A 13,104-nucleotide genomic window follows, 5' to 3' on the forward strand; every position below is an offset into this window, starting at 1 on the left:
GGCTGACGAGACTCAATTGTAGATATCTATAACATTTTCTTATCCATTATTATCCTGATGGACATCTAAGCTGGTTTCACATCTTGGTGGTTATGTTCTGAGAAGTGATTATAATCAGTCCGCAAGTATTTGTGTTGTCTTCTCACTTGCATCTATGGACACACAATCAAGAGTTGAATGGAAAGGTACATGTTAATTCAAGTTTTAGCAACTTTTTTTGTAGGGGAAACTATATTCCATTCTTGATGCACAAATTTACATTCCCACATTCCCACCAGCAATCTGTAACTGTTTATCTTTCTCCACACAACCACTAGAATTTGCTGTCATTTAAATTATTTTCTAAAAGGTTTCTTCTATTTTATATGTGTGTATATATACTTCACATGAGCAAGAAGCCTGCAGAGGTCACATGAGTCATTGAATCCACCACCATTGGGGTCAATGCTGAGACATGAACCCCTATGTCATGCAAATACAAGTGCTCTTAGCTGCTGAGCCATATCTCCAGTCCATGCATCTTGTTTCCATGCATCTTGTTTCTTGATGACAGGCATTCTGACTAAAGATTGTTGTGGATTGAGTTTAATGTTACTTGTCTTAATTTGGATCTCAAAATTACATGGAACCCCGCACATCTGTGTTTAAGACATTGAGGGTCCCTACCCCCAGTTGGCTTTGAGTGGTAAATAAAGTTGCTGCTGGTCAATGGCTGGGCAGAAAGAAAGAGGCAGCACTTTAGGATGAAGGAAGATGGGGAATTACCATTGTTGGGAGAGGAAAGAGGTACATGCCTGAGAAGTATAGGACAGAGGGACAGAGAAACTGCCAACATGGAAGAGTCGAAGATCAGGGCACAAGAGGGCTACAGGCCTGGTCTGGGTAGCAAAGATAGAATATATATTTTAGTAAGAAATAGTTCAGGAGTATTAGAGAGGAGGCCTTAGCTACATGGAAGTTTGAGAGTGGCCCAACCATTGAGCTATTTAAGACTTATTAAAATAGAAGTGTGTGTGTGTGTGTGTGTGTGTGTGTGTATGTGTGTATGTGTGTGTGTGTGTGTGTGTTTTATTAAAGAGTCCAAAATATTGGGGCAGGTAGCAAGGAGCACTTGCTACCACCACTGTGAAGTAGAGTGAATTAATCAATTTGAATAGGGTAGAAAACAAAGAGAGCACTTAGACTTGGTGATTTCTGTGTTTCCTCTTCTCTATCCTTTTTTCCTAAGTAAAAGGAAGGGGGTTGAATTGAAAATGAAGATAGAGTATATTATAAAAAATTAGACATATGGGATAGATTACTAAATTTATTCTTAAAGCATTGTGTAGCCATAATCTGACATTGGAAGAAATCTTTATCATTGATGCAAAATTGAAGTTATACTTTTTACATGAGTAAAAACTTTATATAGTGATACAATCTTAAGGTCTTTACTGGTATAATTTTTTATATTGACATATAATTTGAAATTAATATTGTTATACTTATATAGGCATTGTGCCTGTGAAACTCATTTAAGAATGCAAATTTTTGACCCAGTCCTTCTATAGCTACTATTGTAAACTGTTTAAGATGATTAAGTAACAGAAGTTAAGGGCCAGATAGTAAAATCATGGTTATATTAGATTCTGATTTAATTAGAATAAGGTGCTTTCATTATTATTCAATTGAAAATAGCTAAGAATAATCAAGATTTAACAGTTCAGATATACTATAGTCCTCAAAAGCATCATAAATGCACATAATATGACATTTTATATCATTTTGCTATTAACATTTTTTATGACTGAGACATATTTGCTCCTCTAGTACCTCCTTCATGATTCATAGAAGTTATTCAACATCATAACCTCCATATGGAATTGGTACAGTTGTGACAATGTAGCCACTGGGCAAGAATTGCCTTTATTCATCTACAGACATAAAAATACTGCCCAAGAAGAGAAACAAGATAGTGGGATAGACTACAAATTAGCTCTACGAAGACAGAGTAAGCTAATCCTTTGTAGTTCCAACTTCACTTAAGGTCTGTAAGATGGTTCTGAGCCAGAAGGCTGAAGACAGATGCTCCAATATTTTGAGAAATAGATGACTGTCCAGGTAATAAACTATCTCTACAATTGTATAAGTTTTGGAAGCTATATTTTTGTGCTTCCTATACATTTAATTTGTTCTCAGATATCTGATGTGGTTGAGGAATAGTTATAATCTCATAATCAAACTTAAGTTGTTTACCATTGAGGAAGATGATATACATTTAAAAGGGTGGTTTTCAGATGGTAAAATAAAAACTTAATTCAGGTATAGAACTGTAAACTCTCTAAGTTAAGATAGATGTTAGCATAATATGTCTAAATTGACAAAATTGGAGAACTGTATGCTATTAGTGTGCATCATACCTATAGCCTACATAATTTTTATAACTATGTTGAATGTGTATCTGAGAGAAAAGACCTTTGTGGATGAAAAGGGTAAAATGGTTTAGATCGGTTCTAATGCTACTTGTATTAATTTGGCTCCCCAAATCATAGGGGAGCCCACACTTCTGCATGTGAGATGCTGTGAGTCTTTGCCCCCAGTTTTCTTTGATTGGTAAATAAAGTTGCCAGAAACAAATAGCTGGGAAGGAAGACAAAGGTGGGACTTTAGAATTCGAAGGCAAGGAACCAAGGAAGATGGGCTTGAGAAGTGTAGGACAGAGGACTGAGAGACTATAAGAGTCAGGGATCAGGGCCCAGGGGGGCTACAGGCCTGCAAGTGAGGTAGCAAAGATAGAATATAGATTTTAGTAAGTAATAATTCAGGAGTATTGGAGAGGAGGCATTAACTACATGGAAGTTTGGGAGTGGCCCAGCCATTGAGCTGTTTAAGAGCTATTAAAATTGAAGGCTTTGTGTGTGTGTCTTTCATTCGACAACCCATAGCATTGGGGTAGGTAGCAAAGAACACACGCTGTTGCATCTTGAAAGCAGAACTACATAAGATAGAAACTTAATGTGATTTTTATGTGATTTCCCAAATGGCTAAGAGTGTCAACACTTTTTAATATATTTATTTGGTGATTTTTTTCTTTTTCTTTCTGTTTAATGCATTTGCACATTAATTAGTGTGCAAGAATTAGGGAAGAATTAGGTTTCTGTTATTCAATTTTTGGAGTTAGTGATAGATTCTAGACATTATTCTCCCTGAAATATACAGCAGGAAACTATCATTACCTCTGTCCCCCTTTGGCAATCTCTTTGCTCTGCTGATAGTTCTTGCTGAAACTTTTTGGCTTCTTGTGGTCCTATCCATCTATTCTTACCTTCATTTCCAGTGCTATGTGATCTTATTCAGATATTCTTGTCTATACTTAAATCTTATAATGTTATCTTCTTTGATCTCCAACAGCAGTTTCAGGGGTGCAACACTTACTGGGTTCAAACTGAGTACCACTAAATGCTTGATGAGTTCCAACAGCAGTAATATTCATTGTAGTCTCACAGGTATCTTTGAGGAGAGAATCTAGGAAGATTCCAGGAAGCAAGATGTATTTGTATATTTACTTTCTTCTTCAAACATGTATTTAGCAGGCAGCAGAAACACAAGATGTCTTCAGTGTCTTCAATAGTAAATACATACCAAATGTTAAGTACAAATGACTGAAAATGTAGCAAAGAAGGAAATCATCTTTCCTCAAAGCATTTTCTTCTCTGAAAGGCCAAAGTCATGTCACCACAGCTATTTCCACCACAGCTGGATAGTTTTATAACAACTACTCATCCAAGAAGAACTTGAATAAACAGTATGCCTCCATCAGTATTGAGGCAAGACTATGGGGCATTTTCATAGTTAGTAACTAATATGGAAAGACCCAGCTTAATATAGGTGAAGCCATCTCTAGGCTTGTGGTCCTGAGTTCTACAAGAATAGAGGTGGAATAAACCATGAAGAGTGAATGGGTTAGTAAGCAGCACTCCTCCATGGCCTCTGCATCAGATCCTGCCCTGACATTCCTGCTCTGCTTTGTCATCACTGCTTTTGCTGATACCTCACTGTTATATGGAACTGTGAATGAAATAACTCCCTTTCTTCCCATGTTTCTTTTGGTCACAGTATTTCATCACAGCCATCGTAACCCTAACTAAAACACCTGAAAGTACTGAACCAGAGTTCCAGAGGAGATCATCTACCCTGTTTGTCAAATGCCATGCCTAAGCAACGCTCTGCTCCTTCAAAGAAGAGGCTACCTCACCTAGTAACCAAGGTTCTGCTTAGACTCTGGGATTCTAGATCTTGAACTGTGTTTCTACAATTGTACCATGGAAACTGCTTACTGTGCTAGTCCTTCTATTTGTTCTTGACCAGAGTTATCCATGCACAGTGAAAATACTTCTCCTCCATCCTCTTAGGGAGTCCTCCTCAGTTTAGGGTTCAACTGAAGCTACCAGGTATCCATCATATTGGTTTCTATAGGGCTTATTTTATACTTCCAAATACCAACTTCATAAAATTCTGCATTTCATTAAAATAGCTATGATAACTGAAGGATATTTTTGTCATACTAATATAGACATGCCTTGCTATTGCAAAACAGATTTCTGACCAGCTGAAACCCACTGTGTTGCTCTGTGTCTTTTGGGGCCATGAAAGGACAAACAAGTTAAAACATGGGCATTGTAGACAAAGTAATCAAACAGTAAATCAAGACACCAATATGTTGATATCAGGATCTGGATGACAAGAACATGGCTTGCACTAGCTTTCCAAGGCAGCATAGCAACATAAAACACATTTACATTTCTGAAGATTTAGACTGTCTGTAGGGTTTGTTCATGCTGATTCTTCTCCAAAACAGGTAATCTGTCTTCTCCTTGCATATTCTGCCATGTTTGTTTCTGTTTCCGTTGCCACTTCTTGTGAGGATACTGATAACATTGAATTTAAGCATACATCAGTGACCTTATCTGATATTTTCTCTTTATGGATCCCATCTCTGGATATAATCACATACTACAGTACTGAGGATTAGTACTTCAACACAAATTTTAGGAGGATACAATTCAGCCACTCATTTTGAAATGGGCACTCATTTTGAAATGCTTCCAATTTTGTTATGTTTCAATATTTCAAAAACAAAATGATGCAGAATTCTTCTACGTGGTTTGAATTGTTCTTAAAAATGAACTTTAGAGTTTTATGGATTTCATACACTTCAGGTCAGAAAACAGCCCTGTTCTCCCTTTCACAGAAAAGAGACAGGGAATGATTCTGTATCATTCTGTGTTGCATTTATGGAGGCAGCTAAAAAAGCATCATACTTGGTAAAGCATATTCCTATATGTAAATATTGAAGCAGACAATACCAGCTGATATAGTAACTGAAGATCACAAGCCTTAATTTATACTAAAGCTCAACAGATAACATGCAACTTACTTTCTAACCTCCAGCACCAACAGAATGGGAAGACATTTGGAAAAAGGAACAATTGAGGAAGGGGTGGATATATAAATAATTGGAATCTGTAACACCCACTAATGTACCTTCAGGTGGATGAATTCATTAGGGAATCCTAGTATAATGGGACTTCTTGAGCTCTCTACTATCTGAATAAAATGTAAATGAACCCAGAGCAATATCAAAGAATCAGGTTTTAGTAAAATTCACTTGGGTATAGTTACGATCCAATTAGTATCTAGACCAATTTACAAGAAGAAAATTGGCTCTTACTAATTAGTACATTGCAGCTTTCTATTCTGTTATTTTAAGGCTATAGAAAATTTAAGTGATATCTAAGAGAGAAGGGCCAGTGTAGGAGGAGGAGGAGTTGCCTAAATAGTCTCAGCAGACTGTCCATATGACCACCAATTTCTAACATCTGTATACAGTAGACAGAAAAAGAGTTGCTTCAATCTGTTCTCAATTCTATAGTAAAAACAATTAGAAATGGGGTAAATTAGATTTAATTGTTGTTCTTGTTATCCATGTAGATCATCCTATACACTAATTGTACATGGCAGATCCTATATATGCTATATGATGTCTGAAGTCTGAGAAATGTATGGATGGTACAGGAAGTTAGAGTTTGAATGCTGCCCTGGTCATTAGCATGAAGTATCCTTAAGAAAGCCATGCTTTCTGCTGTGTCTCAATTAATCTTTCTCTCAGGAGAACTGACAGGAAGAAAGCACTCAAAATATCATGATGCCATTGCCTAAAACAATGAGAGTTGTATGTTATTGGGACATGCACTATTTTTTATTGAAAATAAGGGAGATTGCTCAACGATGAAATATAGTATTCTACTGTCGAGGACTTTGGAACATTTTGGCATTTACTTGGTACCACATATAGCTATCTGACTTTGTTTGAATGAAATACATTGAAAATATATGAATGAGGTTGGGGTCCTCACTGTCAGACTGTGGATTTATGATATTATCAGACTAAAGATATTAATACAGAAGAACTTAATATGGGATCACCAGCAAACATGTAGTCATGTTTTGAGGACACTGAAGAACAACTCAGCACTTGGGGGAATTTTGGAGAGGCAAAACAAGGACAGATAGTTAAAAAGCAGATAGAGCAGCTACAAAAGAAATTATCTGAAGTGAATAGGTATAGTTCCTTTGGAGACTCAGTTGTATCATGTGATTTTTTTTCTGAAAAGTGTCTTATGAGAGAGACGCTGAAGCACACAGGAGAGAAGATGTTGTGCTGAGGCAGATATGTGAGAGGATGCTTGATGCTTGGAAAGAGTATTAAGGTAGTACCCAGGGAATGGATGATTTTGTACTGGTTAACCTTGCAACAGTTCACGTATGATGATCTTGCATTGGTTCACCTTACAGCATTTCACTGGCCTTTGCTGACAAAGCTCATGCACTGGTACACCTTCCAATGCTTTGAAGGTCTTTGCTGATCTTCACTTGTCATTACATTGTAGAGAGAAATGTACCAAAGAACTTCTCACTGTATTCTGGATTTGGGCTAGATTCTTCTCCTGCTGATACAGTGGAGCTTGTGTTTTCTTCTAGATCTAGCTGCTGCTTCTGATTCATGTTTCGTATTTGCTGATTGGACTGGAGTGCCACTACTGATTCTTATTTGGTGGTAGACTGGACTGCTGACAATGAAGATTAAAATAGTCCCAAAGAACTACTTCTAAACAGGTCCACAACCCCCATTTTCTATCAACCTTTCTTTTCCCTTAACTATAATAGTTGGGCTAGAAGGGAGATTGGAGTTTTAAGGAACCCTAATAAAAGTAGGTTTTCAGAAATCTAAGCATATGGCTTTCTTGTTTCATTTCTCTAGCTATGATGAAACATCAGCACAAAAAGTTTAGAGGGAAAAACAGGTTTATTTTAGCTCACAATTTCAGCTTGCAGACCATCATAGGAGGGACATCATGTTAGCAGGAACTTAAAACTGCTAGTTACATTGTACACATAGTTTTTGGAATAAAAAAGAAATGAATGCAGACATGCTCTCTTGATTGCTTATGCTTAGCTTGACTCCCTTTATCTGATTTATGAACCTATACATAGGCAATAGTGCCACCTACACTGGTCTGGATCTTTCCATATTCATCCATTTAATTAAGATAGCCTTCCACAGGCCAAGAAAATGTAGGCAATCTTTCTTTGGGCTGCTTCTTACATGTGATTACAGGTGTGTCTCGTTGATGTCAATCACAAGGGCCACCCAAGAAAGACTGTGACAAAGGCTAGGCTCAAAGGCCAGCCTGTACTTATTCTAGAATAGGGAAAAGGACAAGCAAATCCTTGAGCTTCTTTCTTCTCATCTCCTTCATATCCACTGATTTCTATTTACCCAAGTTAGGGAGATGTTAGAGGTCACAGGGCAAGGAGGCCTTGTGATGCCATCTAGGTAAGCCAGCATCCCAGGCCAAGAGATTTGTGGGCAGGGAGGAAGTCTTTAGTCCACACAGGCTTTCATCATGGCATTGTGTGATTAGAAAATAAACTCTGAAGATAATTTCTAAGAACTAACCCTAGCTTGACAAAGGAGAACCGTGAGCTATAAAAGCTATCCTAGTTTGCTTTCTGTTGTTCTCAAAAAACACTGACCAAAAAAAAAGCAAACAAACAAAAACCAAAAAGCAAATATAAACAAACAACAAAAAAAAAACACCTTGGGGGAAAGGGTTTATTTGGGTTGTGCTTTTGTTTCATGGTGCTTCATTGAGAGAACTTAAGGCAGAAATTCAAGCAAAAAGCTGGAGGTAAGAAGTTAAGACCAGGGTAGAGAAGTACTCTGCTCACCATCTTGCTCCTCTTGGCTGCTTTTTAAATAAAACTAATGACCACCTACACAATGCTATTCCCAGCCTCAGTAGTGTGGGCCCTCCAATATCAATCATTAATCAGAAAAATACAGCAAAGACATGCCACAGGCTGGTGTCAAAGTGTTTTCCTTTGAACCATGAGTAACCTATAGTTACCAGGAAAACTCAATACATGTTGATATTTCTCAACTGAAGCTCCCTCTTCCCCAGTGACCCCAATTTGTGTCAAGATGATTAAAACTAACCATCACACAAGCTTTTCTGCAAGTTTTTTTTTTTTTTACAGTATTCGCAGTGTTAGTTGCTTTTTTCACCAGTGACCAACTATCTGACAAAAAGGACCCTGACGGAGGAAGCACATTTCAGACAGTGGCACCAGACAGAATTAGCAATGACAATGTAAATTTGCCTTTCTCACTTGATTTAGCCAGAGAAATGAGTCTATAGGATGAAGTGGCCTTCACACAGCATGCATCATCCCTTCCTGAGTTAAACTGTTCTGAAAGTCACCTTCATAGTTACTCATAGTTGTTTCTTAATCTTATCACGTTAGCAACTGAAATTAACCACCACATTAGTAGTATACAGTGAGCCTAAACATTTCGTAACTGATGCCCAAGAAATTAGACACAGGATCTATAGCTGTAAGCTTGGACATTAACCCTTTCTTAAAGTGGTACCCTTCACCCCCATCCAAACTTACTGCCTACTATACAAATAGAGAAAGATATTAATAATATCTGCTAGGAAGACAAACTTTTTATTGTCATTATTAATGTGTCCCTAACTCATAGATAACTTTTAGCAAATCAACACAGAATCTTCAAACAAATTTTTGTGTGGGGAATATACATGCATGTAATAGCAATAAACAATACAGCATGGAGTGACTTAAACCTTCAACACATACTGCATAAAGATCTGCAAGAAGCCTCATTTGGAGTCCATCTATTAATCTTTATGAAACATGTATTTCTGATGAGGACAAAACTACAAAAGGGATTCTTGGAGGCTTGAAAATCTCGACTTCTCTGTATCCTTTGAGCCACAAGTAACTTAGAATTACCAGGAAAGCTAAGCACAAGTCAATATTGCTCATACGGGTGAAGCTTGTTTGAGAAGGGATGAGTGAGGTACCCTAGATATAAGGAGGAGACATGAGTTTCCAGCATCAGTACAGGAGTGAGGTCCCATCTAATTTTCTTACTAGAACCTTACTTTCCTCATTCAGGTTCTGCATTAATCAACATTCTAGAGTGGCCATTCTAATATCCATCAACTTGGAGTGGCCATTCTAATATCTAATAAAATAGACTTTCAACCAAAAGTAATCAAAAGAGATAGGAAAAAAAACATTTCATACTCATGAAAAGAGAAATTCACCAAGATGATATCATAATTCTGAATATCTATTCCACAAATGCAAGGGTACCCACATTCCTAAAAGGAACATTACTAATGCTTAAACTACACATTGAACTCATACATTAATGCAATACTCTCACCAACAAACAGGTTATTGAAACAGAACTAAACAGAGAAATTATGAAATTAACAGGATTTATGAATCAAATGGACACAACAAACATCTGCACATCTCTTTCTGTGATGCTTTCCCAGCCATGAGAGAATACATACCCCACTCTGCAGCTTCGAGCCAAGATAAACTTTCTTCTTCCATCGCCATTTTCAGAGTATTTTATCACAGCAATGGAAAAGTAATAGCCACTATGGCAATGTTCTTTTGAGTTGAAAAAATGTCTGTATTGTCTTTATTTATTGGATATTTTCTTTTTTACATTTCAAATGGTTTTCCCTTTCCAGGTCTCCTCTTGGAAAACACCCTCCCCCTCCACCTCCCCCTGACTCTATAAGGGTGCTCCCCAACCCACTAACTCACTCCCTTCTTCCCACCCTGGCATTCCCCTATACTGGGGCAATGAATACCCTACATTTCTTTAAGGGATTTATTCATGTCCTCTTTAATAGGATCTATCATTTTATATGATTAGATTTAAGATCATCTTCTTGTGCTTTGACTATATTAGCATATCCAGAACTTATCATAACATGATTACTGAGGTCAAGTGTTGCCCTATTGTCCTGGTTCTTGTTGGTTGTATTTGCATGATAGCCTTTAGCCATTTGATATCCCTAGTTTAGCAGACCTGGTAGTTCCTTATGGGAGCAGGCCTCTGAGGCTGCAATTACAGATGGTAGTTTCATATGTTATCAGGACTCCAGGATTGAGGGTAAAGCTGGTTGTCCCTGGTGGTTTCAGGCATCCAGGTATGAAGACACATCTGGTAATCCCTGATGGCCTCAGTGTGCTGGTTGTCCTGGGTTGAAGAAGGACTCCAGGGATGCAGGAAAAGATGGTGGTCCCTGACAGTTGCAGGGACTCTGTTTGGTCTGAGCAACAGCAAGCTTCCAGGGATGCAGGTGGAGTTGTGGCTGGGAAAATAAAGAGGAGAAGGGACAAGGCAGAGCTCCCTGATGCTGGGTATGCTCAGAGATGCCAGCAGGCAGCCAATTGGAATAGAGTGCTTACCTAGTGCTCATTGATGGCTACAGGCATCTGTGACTGTATTTGAAGCTGAGCATCAGAAAACAGAGTACAGAGGAGACCTCACAGATGCTGGGCTTTCCAGGGAACCAGCAGACAGAGTTTTGAGTCTTGGTGATCTCATCTGGTTGTTCCTGGCAGCAGTAGTTCTCCAGGGTTTCAGGCAGATCTGTGACCTGGAAAATGGAGTGTAGATGGGACAGCATAGAACTTGTCACTGCTGATTGTGCCCAGTTCAGCCAAAAGTCATGGAATTGTGGTAGCGGTCTCACCTCTTATAGGGCTTTGGAAGATATTACTTGCTTTCATACTGTAACTTGTCTCTTTACTCTTTTAAGACATTTCCTTATTTTAACAATAATAAAATAAAATAGTAGTAAATTAAAATAAATGATATACAAAACTCATGTGAGTTAACATTGATGCCTTCTGATCTCCAAAAATTCTCTCTAACCATGTTCTGCACAGTCAACAACGACTGTTCCAATATTTCTGTCCATATTTCAGATTCTTATAATTTTTATAATTTCTGAATGTTCTTTACTTAAATGTACTGATGTTGCATCATCCCTCAGTAAAACAAAGAAATGACATGGTTCTGAATTAACTTTTGCTGTTCCCAGGATCCTAGCCAACTCTAGATAACTTTAGAAGTAGTAGAGACCAGAATGATGAGATAGGGACTGGTGGCCATCTCTGTTATGTTCACCGGAAACAAGGCCAAGTGGTGTGATCTAGCCGAGTACCTTCTGTCTACACATATGCTCAGTCAGCTGTTTTTGGAGCATCTAAGATCACAGTAAGATACCTTCCAGAACTCTTATTCTATAGTAATTTGAGTAGTAAAGTAGAATGGTAAGAAGCACTTTTGCTCCTGCAGCCTTAGCAGTCTTTAAGTAAGACTTTCTCATTGCATGCTACCTCCTTGTGTTTATTTCTTGTCTCTCAGCAATCCATTTCACTCTCTTAGTATAACAATGAATTAATGAAATACTTAGAAAAATGGATGGAACTAGAAAATATCATCCTGAGTCAAAAAAGAACACATATGGAATGCACTTACTGATGAGCAGATTTTAGCCGAAAATCTCAGAATAAACAAGAAACAATTCACAGACCACATGAGGCTCAGGAAGGAAGACCAAAGTGTGGATGATTCCACTCTTCTGAGAAAGGGAACAAAATATTCACAAGAGCAATTATGCAGATAAGATGTAGAGCAGAGACCGAAGGAAAGGCAATCCAAAGACTGACCTACCTGGAGGTAGGTCATCCTATAACCCGTCATCAAATCCTGACATTATTGTGGATGCCAAGAAATGCTTGATGAAAGGAGCCTGATATGGCTGTTTCCTGAGAGACCCTACCAAAAACAGAGGCAGATGCTACCAGCAAAACGTTGGACTGAGCACAAGGTACCCTATGGAGGACTTAGAGAAAGACTGAAAGGAGCTGAAGGGGTTTGTAACCTCATAGGAAGAACAACAAAATCAACCAACCAAACCCTCCAGAACTCCCAGGGACTAAGCCATCAACCAAGGGGTACACATGGCTCCAGCTGTATTTGTAGTAGATGAATGTCTGGTCAGACATCAATGGGAGGAGAGGTCTTTGGTCCTGTGAAGGCTTGATAGATGTCCTAGCATGGGTAAATTGAGGGAGGGTAGGTGTGAGTAGGTTGGGTGGAGGAAAATCCTCATAGAAGTAGTGGGAGGGAGGATGGGTTAAGGGTTTTCTGGGAGAAGACACTTGGAAAAGGAATTATGTTTGAAATGTAAATAAAGAAAATATTCAGTTAAAACTGTTCACTCATTTCATTTTTATGAATTAATCTTTATGTATGCTGAGATATGTACACAAATATTTACAACCTTTGATGTTCACTATATCTTTATTATATAATCACAAAATTAAAACTGTAAATATGAATCATGGCTAAGTAAAGAAGGATCTTTATCAATCCATATAACATATATCATCCATATAACAGAATAAATATTACATGTTTTCAATTTATTTTTTTAGTTACACGTCTTTATTATTAATTCCTCTTTTTTCATATACTTTATTTACATTTCAAATGATTTACCCTTTCCTGGATCCCCCCTCCCTGAAAGTCCCATAAGTCCTCTTCCCTCCCCCCTGTTCTCCAATCCACCCCTTTCTGCTTCCCTGTCCTGGTAATCCTCTACACTGCTGCACTGAGCCTTTCCAGGACCAGGGGTCTCTCCTTCCTTTTTCTTT

This window comes from Apodemus sylvaticus, chromosome 9, assembly GCF_947179515.1.
Source record: "Apodemus sylvaticus chromosome 9, mApoSyl1.1, whole genome shotgun sequence".
Lineage (NCBI taxonomy): Eukaryota > Metazoa > Chordata > Mammalia > Rodentia > Muridae > Apodemus > Apodemus sylvaticus.